The sequence below is a fragment of the Schistocerca nitens genome, chromosome 3 (assembly GCF_023898315.1).
Source record: "Schistocerca nitens isolate TAMUIC-IGC-003100 chromosome 3, iqSchNite1.1, whole genome shotgun sequence".
NCBI classification, from domain to species: domain Eukaryota; kingdom Metazoa; phylum Arthropoda; class Insecta; order Orthoptera; family Acrididae; genus Schistocerca; species Schistocerca nitens.
In genome coordinates this window covers 800,074,823-800,086,916 of record NC_064616.1, presented here as the reverse complement: position 1 = coordinate 800,086,916, position 12,094 = coordinate 800,074,823, and the positions used below count along the sequence as shown (strand labels likewise).

Here is a 12,094-nt window from a genome sequence, read left to right as displayed (position 1 = left end):
GGATCCATCCCAACAACCGAAGAATTATGTTAATAAAATGTTACTGCTTCCACTGTCGCTAAAATTAATGTCAAGTTACATATTACTAACTTAGGAACCAAAGTAGGCAATGGAAAAACGAACTCAAAAATTGTTAATAATCCTTCTATAAACAGGAGAAGATCTCGGCTTAACTTGTCATCAACGATGAGGTCATTAATCACGGTGTACAGAGTCGGGCTAGAAAAGAAGGAAGGGAGATTAGGGCTTAACATCTCATCGACATCGAGGTCATTAAGGATGGAGAACAAGTTCGGAATGTTTCAAGAATGAGAATGTAAATCCTCCGTGCCCTCTCAAAGGAACCATTCCGGCATCTGCCTCGAGCGATTTAGGGACATCATGGAAACCCTGACTCAGGGTGGCAAGACGTGCATTTGAACTGGCGGTATTTTTAAACGAAGGAATCTGTAATATGTCTTAAACGACAGTGGTGCGTCAGATATGTATCACTAGTGGAGGATCTGAACCGTCTTCCTTGGGATGGGTCCGCAGCTCGTGGTAGTGCGGTGGCGTTCTCGCTTCCCGCGCCCGGTTTCCCGGGTTCGATTCCCGGCGGGATCAGGGATTTTCTCTGCCTCGTGATGACTGGGTGTTGTGTGATGTCCTTAGGTTAGTTAGGTTTAAGTAGTTCTAAGTTCTAGGGAACTGATGACCATAGTGCTCAGAGCCACTTGAACGTTGGGATGGAAGTCGAGTGCCTTACCAGTGTGTCGCATCTCTCAGTATCAGCACTAATTACCAAATGAGTCATTACGACCAGATGCAGCTTTTTCATAGCACTTAATTTAGCTTTTTACTTGCTTTTGCGTGGACGTAAGCAGAAGCTTAGTGTTGACTGTGTTTAGTTTTTAAATATTTACACGGTTTTTTTTCTTTGCCACAACTAGGTTCGCATGTAGTTACGTGGTAGCTATGGTTAGGAATGGATCCCGATGGCCAAGTTGCCTACTGTCGCCGAACGGCTGGATGCCGTGTCGGCAACTGTCGACCGGCACCGTATGGTCACTGCGTGTATCGTCAGCGGTGCAGCAACGAGGTGACCTCCTGTTGTGAACGCTCTACGGAGCTCGCCAGTTCCTCCAATTGTCGACACGGCCCACAGAGAACCTAACTCTGGGACTGCGACCTGATGTATTGCCTCTCTCTCATGATAAGGCAGTAATAGCGGGACTGCCGGTCGGTGTGACCGAGCAGTTCTAGGTCCTTCAGCCTCGAACCGCGCGACCGCTACGGTCGCAGGTTCGCATCCTGCCTCGGGCATGGATGTGTGTGATGTCCTTAGGTTAGTTAGGTTTAAGTAGTTCTACGTTCTAGGGGACTGATGAAAAAAAATGTTCAAATGTGTGTGAAATCTTATGGGACTTAACTGCTAAGGTCATCAGTCCCTAAGCTTACACCCTACTTAACCTAAATTATCCTAAGGACAAACACACACACCCATGCCCGAGGGAGGACTCGAACCTCTGCCGGGACCAGCCGCACAGTCCATGACTGCAGCGCCTGAGACCACTCGGCTAATCCCGCGTGGCGGGGGACTGATGACCTCAGATGTTAAGTCCCATAGTGATCAGAACCATTTGAACCATTTTTTTGAATAGCGGGACTTAACTCTCTTACTAGAGCAGTGGTCTCTGCTGTGTCGAGGTCTGGGCACCCACAGAGGAGAAAGAAGTGGCCGTTAGTTTGACACCAATCCAATCTCAGGCGAGTGACGGGTCCATTTCCGGCAAGGGCATTACGGAAAGAAAACGAAGCGAAAGTTGCAGTCGATACGTATCCCAGAAGTAATCGTCCGCCAGATGGAACGCGCCGCCCCGGAAGCGGTAGAAATCACCGTCAGAAGTCAGATACAGATTGTCGCTCACATCTGAACCGACGATACCTATCACGGAGGATCTGAAAGAAGGCGCTGTCGATCTCAGCACGACTGTCGATTTGACTCATTGTTATGAGGGTTAATCAGGGTCTTCTGGTGTGGATCGAGTGCAAATCCTAAACCAGAGAATTCGTCGATTCAGTAATAAGCTCAGCTGTAGATTCGTCTGCCTGCCCTACACTTTGAGTGTCTGGCATTTCGAGAACGACGAGGAGGAGATTTTCGAGGTGAAACTTTTTCCATACAGGCTAAATGTGGACCTCCGTCGTCGGCCCCGGTGGCCGACCAATTCTAGGCGCTTCAGTCCGGAACCGCGCGACTGCTACGGTCGCTGGTTCGAATCCTGCCTCGGGCATGGATGTGTGTGATGTCCTTAGGTTAGTTAGGTTTAAGTAGTTCCGAGTTCTAGGGGACTGATGATGTTCGATGTTAAGTCCCATAGTGCTCAGAGCCATTTGACCTCCGTAAAGTCTACATCTACATCTACATCTAAATCCATACTCCACAAGCCACATGACGTTGTGTTGCTGAGGGTACCTTGAGTACCTCTATCGGTTCTCCCTTCTATTCCAGTCTCGTATTGTTCGTGGAAAGAAGGATTGTCGGTATGTCTCTGTGTGGACTCTAATCTCTCTAATTTTATCATCATGGTCTTTTCGCGAGATATACGTAGGAGGGAGCAATATACTGCTTGACTCCTCGGTGAAGGTATGTTCTCGAAACTTCAACAAAAGCCCGTACCGAGCTACTGAGCGTTTCCCCTGCAGAGTCTTCCACTGGAGTTTATTTATCATCTCCGTAACGCTTACGCGATTACTAAATGATCCTGTAACAAAGCGCGCTGCTCGCCGTTGGCTCTTCTCTATCTCTTCTATCAACCCTATCTGGTACGGATCCCACACTGCTGAGCAGTATTCAAGCAGTGGGCGAACAAGTGTACTGTAACCTACTTGCTTTGTTTTCGGGTTGTATTTCCTTAGGATTCTTCCAATGAAACTCAATCTGGCATCTGCTTTACCGACGATCAACTTTATATGATCATTCCATTTTAAATCACTCCTAATGCATACTCCCAGATAATTTATGGAATTAACTGCTTCCAGTTGCTGACCTGCTATATTGTATCTTTCTTTCTATGTATTCGCAGCACATTACACTTGTCTATATTGAGATTCAATTGCCATTCCCTGCACCATGCGTCAATTCGCTGCAGATCCTCCTGCATTTCCGTACAATTTTCCATTGTTACAGCCTCTCGATATACCACAGCATCATCCGCAAAAAGCCTCAGTGAACTTCCGATGTCATCCACAAGGTCATTTATGTGTATTGTGAATAGCAACGGCCCTACGACACTCCCCTGCGGCACACCTGAAATCACTCTTACTTCGAAAGACTTCTATCCATTGAGAATGACATGCTACGTTCTGTTATCTAGGAACTCTTCAATCCAATCACACAATTGGTTTGATAGTCCATATGCTCTTACTTTGTTCATTAAACGACTTTGGGGAACTGTATCTAACGCCTTGCGGAAGTCAAGAAACACGGCATCTACCTGGCAACCCGTGCCTATGGCCCTCTGAGTCTCGTGGACGAATAGCGCGAGCTGGGTTTCACACGATCGTCTTTTTCGAAACTCATGCTGATTCCTACAGAGTAGATTTCTAGTCTCCATAAAAGTCATTATACTCGAACATAATACGTGTTCCAAAATTCTACAACTGATCGACGTTAGAGATATAGGTCTATAGTTCTGCGCATCTGTTTGACGTCCCTTCTTGAAAACGGTGATGACCTGTGCCTTTTTCCATCCGACGTTGCCAAATATTAGTTGCTTCGAAGGGTGAATACGAATAATGCCGTCATTCAAATAACTTACGGATTTGCTGCCGGGTGACGTCGTCGAACACCGCCGACATTTCGACAGGAGCACACCCTGCCATTCTCAAGGCACAAATGCAAGGAAGAAAAAATGTGCAAGCAAATTTAATACCTCGGTTCACAGAGGAGAAACAAGGAAGACACCACACACAGAACAAGTGTCAACACAACCAAAGATAACCAACATCAGAATATCGATAGTTACTATTAATCAACAGATGAGTTAGCACTAATTCCAAGCAGCATTTAAACAAAATCCACCATCTCTGTTAATAAGGTTGCTTGATAGTCTGATTTCAACAGCTTCCTTAATAACACTATCCCAATAGATGGACGTGCAAGCCAGAATCTCTGTGTTGTTGTATTCCCTAGGAGGACCGGTGTCAAGGCAATGTTCTGCAATAGCGGATTTGTTCGGCTGTTGTAAGCGTGTGTGACGCTTATGTTCAATACACCGGTCTTCCACAGTCTTGATTGACTGACCAATATATGACATGCCACAACTGCAAGGAATACGATAGACCCCAGACTTACGCAAACCAAGATCATCTTTTACGGACGCCAACAGGGCCTTAATCTTAGAAGGTGGTCGAAAAACACATTTCACATCATATTTCCGCAAAATACGGCCAATCCTGTTGGAAATGCTTCCTGCGTAAGGCAAAAAGGCCGTAGACTTAGGTCCCACTTCGTTGCTATCGTCACTCACCCGTTGCACAGAAGGCTGATGGCGCAACGCACGTTTGATCTGTCTCTCACTATAACCATTCTGACGAAAGGTGACTTCGAGATGTGCTAGCTCAGCTGCCAAACTTTCAGGGTCTGAGATAACGTGGGCCCTGTGAACCAAGGTGCGAAGTACTCCGTCACGCTGAGCTGGATGGTGACAACTATCAGCTCGCAGATACAAGTCAGTGTGGGTGGGCTTCCTATAAACAGAATGTCCCAACGTACCATCAGTCTTCCTTTTGACCAACACATCAAGGAAGGGAAGGCATCCATTCTTTTCCACCTCCATAGTGAACTGAATATTCGGGTGGATTGAATTCAGATGTTCCAAAAACCGGTTTAAATTCTCACTGCCATGAGGCTACACAACAAAAGTATCGTCTACATATCTGAAAAAACACGCAGGTTTCAAGGTCGCTGACTCCAATGCACGTTCCTCAAAGTCCTCCATAAACAAATTGGCCACAACAGGTGACAACGGGCTTCCCATTGCAACTCCATCAGTCTTGTCGTAGTACTGACCATTGAATAAAAAGTAAGTGGAAGTCAGCACATGTCGATTCAAATTTTTTAACTCGACACCAAACTTAACCTCAATTAGCTGCAACGAATCAGAGAGAGAAACGCGAGTGAAAAGAGAAACCACATCAAAACTGACTAAAATATCAGAGTCATTCAAACGCAATCCCTGCAATCAACGTACGAAATCTTCAGAGTTCTTAATGTGGTGTTCACATCTACCTACTAATGGGCTCAACAAACTAGCAAGATGATTAGCTACACGATATGTCGGAGCACCAATATTAGAAACAATAGGCCTCAACGGGACAGCCTCTTTATGGACCTTAGGGAGGCCATATAATCTACGTGGTACAGCACAATAAGAATTAAGACTCTTGATAGTCTCCTGTGACAAAGAACTTTTCTTCAGGAGGTTATTTGTCTTTCTCTCAACACTCCTAGTAGGGTCAGCACCGATTTTGTGATACGCCGAATCTGAAAGTAGACACTGCATCTTTTGAATGTAATCGTGCTTGTTCAACAAAACGGTGGCGTTACCCTTGTCCGCAGGTAAAATAACAATATCAGGATCCATTCTAAGTGAACGTAAAGGAGCCGCCTCAGCTGCTGTAATGTTACACTTGGGTGGACGGGCCCCAGTCAACACACGACAAGCTTCCCTCCTAACCTCTTCCGCAGCCTCGGAAGGTAGTTTATAAACAAAAAAATGGCTCTGAGCACTATGGGACTCAACTGCTGTGGTCATTAGTCCCCTAGAACTTAGAACTACTTAAACCTAACTAACCTAAGGACATCACAAACATCCATGCCCGAGGCAGGATTCGAACCTGCGACCGTAGCAGTCGCACGGTTCCGGACTGTGCGCCTAGAACCGCGAGACCACCGCGGCCGGCTTTATAAACAGCCTGTTCGATAGAAGTAATAAAATCAACGACTGGCCAACTCTTAGGCGTCGGTGAGAAGTTCAAACCTTTCACTAGCACAGACAAAACTGCGTCGTCAAACTATTTCTCCGTGAGATTGATCACAGAACGTCGAGAATTAGAATTAGACACTGAGCCAAGGAAACGTTCAAATTTCGCCGAATGACGAGCAGTTACAGATTGAAATTCCCAGTCAGACTGCGACCAAGAGGCACCGTCCACCCAATCCCAAGAAAATTCAGAAACATTAGACGCCATCATTAAATGAAGCTGAAATAATTCCATAGAAACGAAATGTAATTGACGGCGAGTATAGTGGATCCTTTCACGAACAAGAGCTAAACCAGCACGTTGCTTGATGCTATTGGCGGCAGGAGAATTAATATGATGCACAACCTTAGTAAACGTTGGAATCACACTATGATGTTGGTTATCTTTGGTTGTGTTCATAGAGTAAATATCTCTGGAGTGAGCATTGTGTTCTGCGCATGCTGTCAACATTAAACCAGGACTGTCACGTGTTTTCGGGACTTCGCTGTGCCTGTGTGCTTTCCGCAGCGTTTGAAGTTTATAATATCAAAAGTTTTTGTTGTGTTTTCGCCGTTTGTTGATAGTGTAATAGCGATGGTGAATTACTGTTGTTGCTACGGATGCAAAGAAAAATATGTGAAAGGAGGGATAGTAACTTTTCATGGATACATACCATATAGATCTAATTATAGTTATCATATTAGTAAGAGACACTGTATATGTTTAAAAATTTCGAGACGCATTATAATTAAGGCTTGATTCTGTACACCTATTTTTCTACGATTTTATGACTATATAATAGATATTACGGCTCGTACAAAAGCTTACAAACGATCGCTTCCTCTCGTAAATTTGCTAGTGGAACAGGAAAGGGAATGGTTAGTTGTTTCAGCAAATACTATCCTCCATGCATTTATGAGTGACTTGTCGATTGTGTATATAGATTACTCAGTCTACTAATTTTTTAATAAGCTGGAAGCAAGTACGTAAAATGCGTTAAATAAATACTTCAAAGTGTCACCAATAAGAAAAATTGTGCTTTAGATCGCAAAAACGAGAAAATAAATACACAGAAATAGCAGAAGAAAGGACGAATTAGTAGAGATATAATCGCTAATATGTGGCAAATTCGGTGTTTTTCGGACACTTGCAAAAAATGGTTCAAATGGCTCTGAGCACTATGGGACTCAACTGCTGTGGTCATAAGTCCCCTAGAACTTAGAACTACATAAACCTAACTAACCTAAGGACATCACACACATCCATGCCCGAGGCAGGATTCGAACCTGCGACCGTAGCGGTCATGCGGTTCCAGACTGCAGCGCCTTTAACCGCTCGGCCACTCCGGCCGGCACACTTGCAAAAGTACTAGCGCACTGCGAAGTCGTTTTGCAAGACATTCACTGCAAAAATGTACGCCAGGCTCTGTAATACTATAAAGTGCCGTATCATACCGAAAACTACCAAAACTCGAGTGCATCTGAGCTGTGACACCTATTGCAAAGAAGCAGAATGCAGTATCACTTGCCCTTAAAAGTTACGTAGCTGGTTTATTCCCGTAATCAAATGGATACTGTTAAAATGTCTGTGCAACATATATAAATAATCCACGACACGTACGAAAAGAATCCGTCTGTATTAGGGATGTAGTGACATTCTAAATATACAGGGCGCTATACGGACAAACACGCGTCGTCCGGAGATCACGTGACCAGGCCGGCAATGTATGTTAACAACACGAAATCTGTTCTGCGCATGTGATTGCTCACTCCAGAGATATTTACTCTATGGTTGTGTTGACACTTGTTCTGTGTGTGGTGTCTTCCTTGTTTCTCCTCTGTGAACCGAGGTACTGAATTTGCTTGCACATTTTTTCTTCCTTGCATTTGTTCCTTGAGAATGGCAGGGTGTGCTCCTGTCAAAATATCGGCGGTGTTCGACGACGTCACCCGGCAGCAAAGCCGTAAGTTATTTGAACATTCGATTCGCCGGGAAAAGTTAAGGTCTCACAATACCGTCATTGCACGGTCGCAGCTCGATTTTTTCCTCGGTGAAAACAAAGATTTCGCGAGTACCCCCCGTAGATGTAGACGTACAGGGCCACTATCTCGGCAGACCGGGAGCGGGCCTGGCCCAGTCGAGCAGTTTCTGCAAAAGCGCTGCAGAGGCGGGACACTGGAGGAGTGGTGGCGCATTTCTCACATTTTTCCGAGCTGCGGTAGACAATGGGCGCGACGCGCCGTACACCTGCCGTAGCGCGACCTCGGGTATATTTGTGTTCATTTGTGTGGCGCGGCGCTGGCAGGGGTCCGCGGCAATGCGCAGCCGCGCCCAGTGCAGACATGGGCGCCAGAGGCAGTCGCCAGTGGCCGCAGCCCGCGTGCGCCAACCCAGGTCTCGCGCCCCCGCGCCAGCTACTCTGCCCGTCTGCGCGCGCGCCGCCGACCGCCGGCACCTGGTGAGTACCCACCCTCTGCCTGCTTCTCCTATCTTTATCTGTCACCCTTTTATTACTGCTTCTGGCAAGTCCTATAGGATTCAGTCGCCAAAATCGGATATATTTTTCACTCTTCGAGTCACTGACAAGAGTGTATCGTGTTTTAAGAACTTCTTCGCTTAGGTGACGATGACGAATATATCGGGAGTTTAGAGTCGTGTTTTGTGTTAATGAAGGTAATGGAGTGAAGGAAGTTGCACAAACCGTCCATCGGCGTGGGCCCTTCGAACAACGTGGAGTGTGATGTCGAGCTTATTGGCCTCACCTGAAGGACCAATCGTAATCGAAAGAGCTGCATTTTTCACCCCCTGAGCCTCTCATTCGACCCACCACTGGCGTGGTAATCGAGGATTGGTTACCTTTTGTCTGATCATCGAAGAATGCACAGTGAAATGTTGGTGCGCGAATGAATACTTTTGATAATGTGTTTGATGAAGCGTCTGTTTACTGCAGAAATAAAAACTACGTGGCTGCGTCTTATACTGAATAATCTGTCTTATGTGGTTTTCTTGTACTCAGACTATATTGAATGTGAGATTTTGAATAACATTCAGAATGTTACTTCAGCGAAGACACTAACTGTTGGAACTGAAGCACTTGGAAATGAGAATCATCTCTCGAAATATATCATGCTCGACACGATAAATTAATCATTAAAATTTGACTGATAACATCAACCTGTCCTGTCTGCTAGGCAAGTTGTGTCACTAATTTCTTTCCTCCCGGGTTTGTTTCAGTATTAATTCACTAGTTATCCGAACTGCTCGTCTACTCCTCAGTATTGTACTATTTCGAAAGCTTTTGTTCGCATCTTATCTATACTGTTTATTTTTCAAGGTTCGTTTATTTTATTAACAAAAGTCCAGAAACTGTTTGTATTTGTTTCTCAAGGCTTTCAAATGTAAATAATACAGGTGCACTCTTAACTGCAAATATTCCATGACTGACCAAGAAGAATTCAATTTATTTCCGCAAAATGTGTTTCCCAAGGTTTCACTTTATTTGCTTACATATAAAAATGAATCTCTGTGAATACCTTCCAGACCCGCAGCTGAAGTTAGTTTCAGAAACCAACAATGACTGTACACGTGCAGAGAAACGGCTAAAAACAACTACATCACGACATTAAGAATCTGTGAACAACTGGAATGGACGTACCCATACCATAGACCAGTAGACTAATACCAAATACGAATAACCAGACCCTCTGCCCTACGTGTGTGTGTGTGTGTGTGTAATTTAGAAAAGCTGCAATAAAGCTAACACTCTGATGTACCAGCGGCATCAGGGAGGAAGATGATCATATAACGTATTTTAATATACTAAAGCACTAATTGTCTATCAAAATGGTGATGGAAAATACCAAAAATTAAGCGTTTTTTTCGTGAGTCAGATCGTTAGTTAATAATCGATAACCTGATCTAACAGACAGAACAGTACAGTGTAATCAGTTGATATCGCCATGGGTAAAACAATTCAGCCAGTGTCGATTAGGCAAATTTTTGTCGATGTGGATAACTTATACTTTTCTCGTTTCAGGGAAATTTGTAAACGTAAAAACACTTTTATGGGAACATTTTAATGAATACATACTGCTACATTTCATATTTTACTACTAAATAATTTGGCGTACGTAATTTCACCTACACAAAACTGGATCAAATGGGTGCTTCATTGGCTGACGATAATTTCTTAAGAGCCCGGCCATTGCATTCTCGATCCACATTTCTGTTCATGTATTTGCACATAAAAATTCACTTCTGCAATTTACTTTTGTTTGCATCTATGAAAATAGTAGAGTGACATATTAAGTTTTTGGAACTAGAAACACGTTGCTAATGTAAGGGACATGATTACTGTGTCACTTTCATCAACTGTAAATGAAATAATATTTAAGCTAAATTACATGCGTAAAATTGATTCAACTGTTTATCTTCTGTTTTGCAATTCATATTTACCGAGTGGGTGTGTAAAGGACATAACAACATAATTAGCTTACCGAACAACATAAAATCCCATAACTACCGCAGTACGTATATGATAGGGAAAGGTATAAATATTTTGTATATCATCTGGTTTCATGTGTAAATTGATACGAAGCAGATCTCAATATGGGCACCGAATGGTTGATTTTTTAATAATCTACCAACAACATTTTTCAGCTTCTGTTTATTTTATATCCCATCCACTTCACAGTAATAACTGGGATAAGTGAGAATATTTTAAGGCTAAATGCGAATATGTGCGTCTGTGTAGTAGTTGGCTTCTAATCTCCTGTTAGTTATAGTTTTGTCCGCACTGGTCTTGTATTATATTCTACTTAACCCGAGACGTGTTTGTCCTAAATTTAAATCATTATTGAGCGTTAGTAAATGATACAACGATTATGTGACAGTAATTTAACAGCCGTTCAACCTTAATAAACTTCAACCAAACTATATCTAACATTAATAAATGAGAATATAGTTTTATTTGGAGTAAATGAATTTTGAAGAACAGTTTAAGGAGAAAGTGGGGGAATGGTTACTTTTGAATGATAATAATATCTGATATAAAGTTTGTCAATTGTAATAAGTGTCAGTACCACTAGACACTCCAAATATAGATTATGTAATAAAAAGGATGATTAAAAATTCGCGCTCTTAAAAGACAGAGTACGGATCTTCATAATATTTAATATCAAGAGTAAAATTCAGTCTGAGGTTTATTTTGTCTACTGACGGTTACAAATCAAAGGATATCCGAACCACCTGAAACCATTTACGGCACTACTGCATACAGAGCATCTAAAATTGCTATTGTTACTGTATGTTCTACTTTAGTTTATTTATTGGTACTGAGTAATAAATCAACCCCACAGAATATTAGTTTTGCCATTTGGTGATTAAAAGTTGTCATATGGCTGATTAATGAATTACTAATATTTGTAACAGTTAATTTTAATAGAAAATACTGCTGAGAAACTGACAATGGTCGGTGTAACTGTTTTACGGGTCCTTCCTCACATTATTAGCTGGCGCCTAAAGCTGTTACATTATTCTCGGACGACGTTCGATATGATCTTCTTGCACCTCGAAATACTAATCAATTCGCAAGACCCTGCTACTTCATAGTTATCTAGTGGTTCATCCCCACTGAAACGTAAAATTACTCTGTCAACTCATCGGCAAGGAAATAGATACCATGAAGATCGGGACATCTGTCGAAACCTCCGCTACTAATCACTCACAGTGGCAAACTGTTGTTAATACGTATTACTGCACGCTTGTTGAAAAAACTGTGTTACAGATTTGAATGCAAACAACCTCTCGAGAGCAGAACTTTCCAGGCTTCGCAGAACCTATGATCCGTCCCTGTTCAAATGGAAGAAAAAGAAGGAAGGTTAGCGTTTAAATTACCACTGACGTCAAGGTCATTGGAGACGTAGAGCTAGCTCATTTGAATAGTGTAGGCACAGTGTGGGATTCTTCGAAACGAATAGAAAAAACCCTACATTGAGCCTTTGAGCGTAACGAAAATACTGAAAATGGCGAGGTAAGGAGTAGAATTCAGAATGCTAGTTACTTTAAACTCAGGCAGCTATGAAGCTGT

General features: G+C 43.1%; 1 protein-coding gene across 1 annotated transcript in view; it reads left to right on the top strand.

Annotated features, from left to right (window-relative positions):
• The first annotated feature begins 8,370 nt into the window (after positions 1 to 8,370).
• LOC126248825 (uncharacterized) overlaps positions 8,371 to 12,094 on the top strand; it is a 651,409-nt gene continuing 647,685 nt past the window's right edge. Inside the window, exon 1 of the mRNA XM_049950238.1 lies at positions 8,371 to 8,464. The gene's annotated coding sequence lies outside the window, so the exon portion shown is untranslated. The remainder of the gene's footprint in view (positions 8,465 to 12,094) is intronic.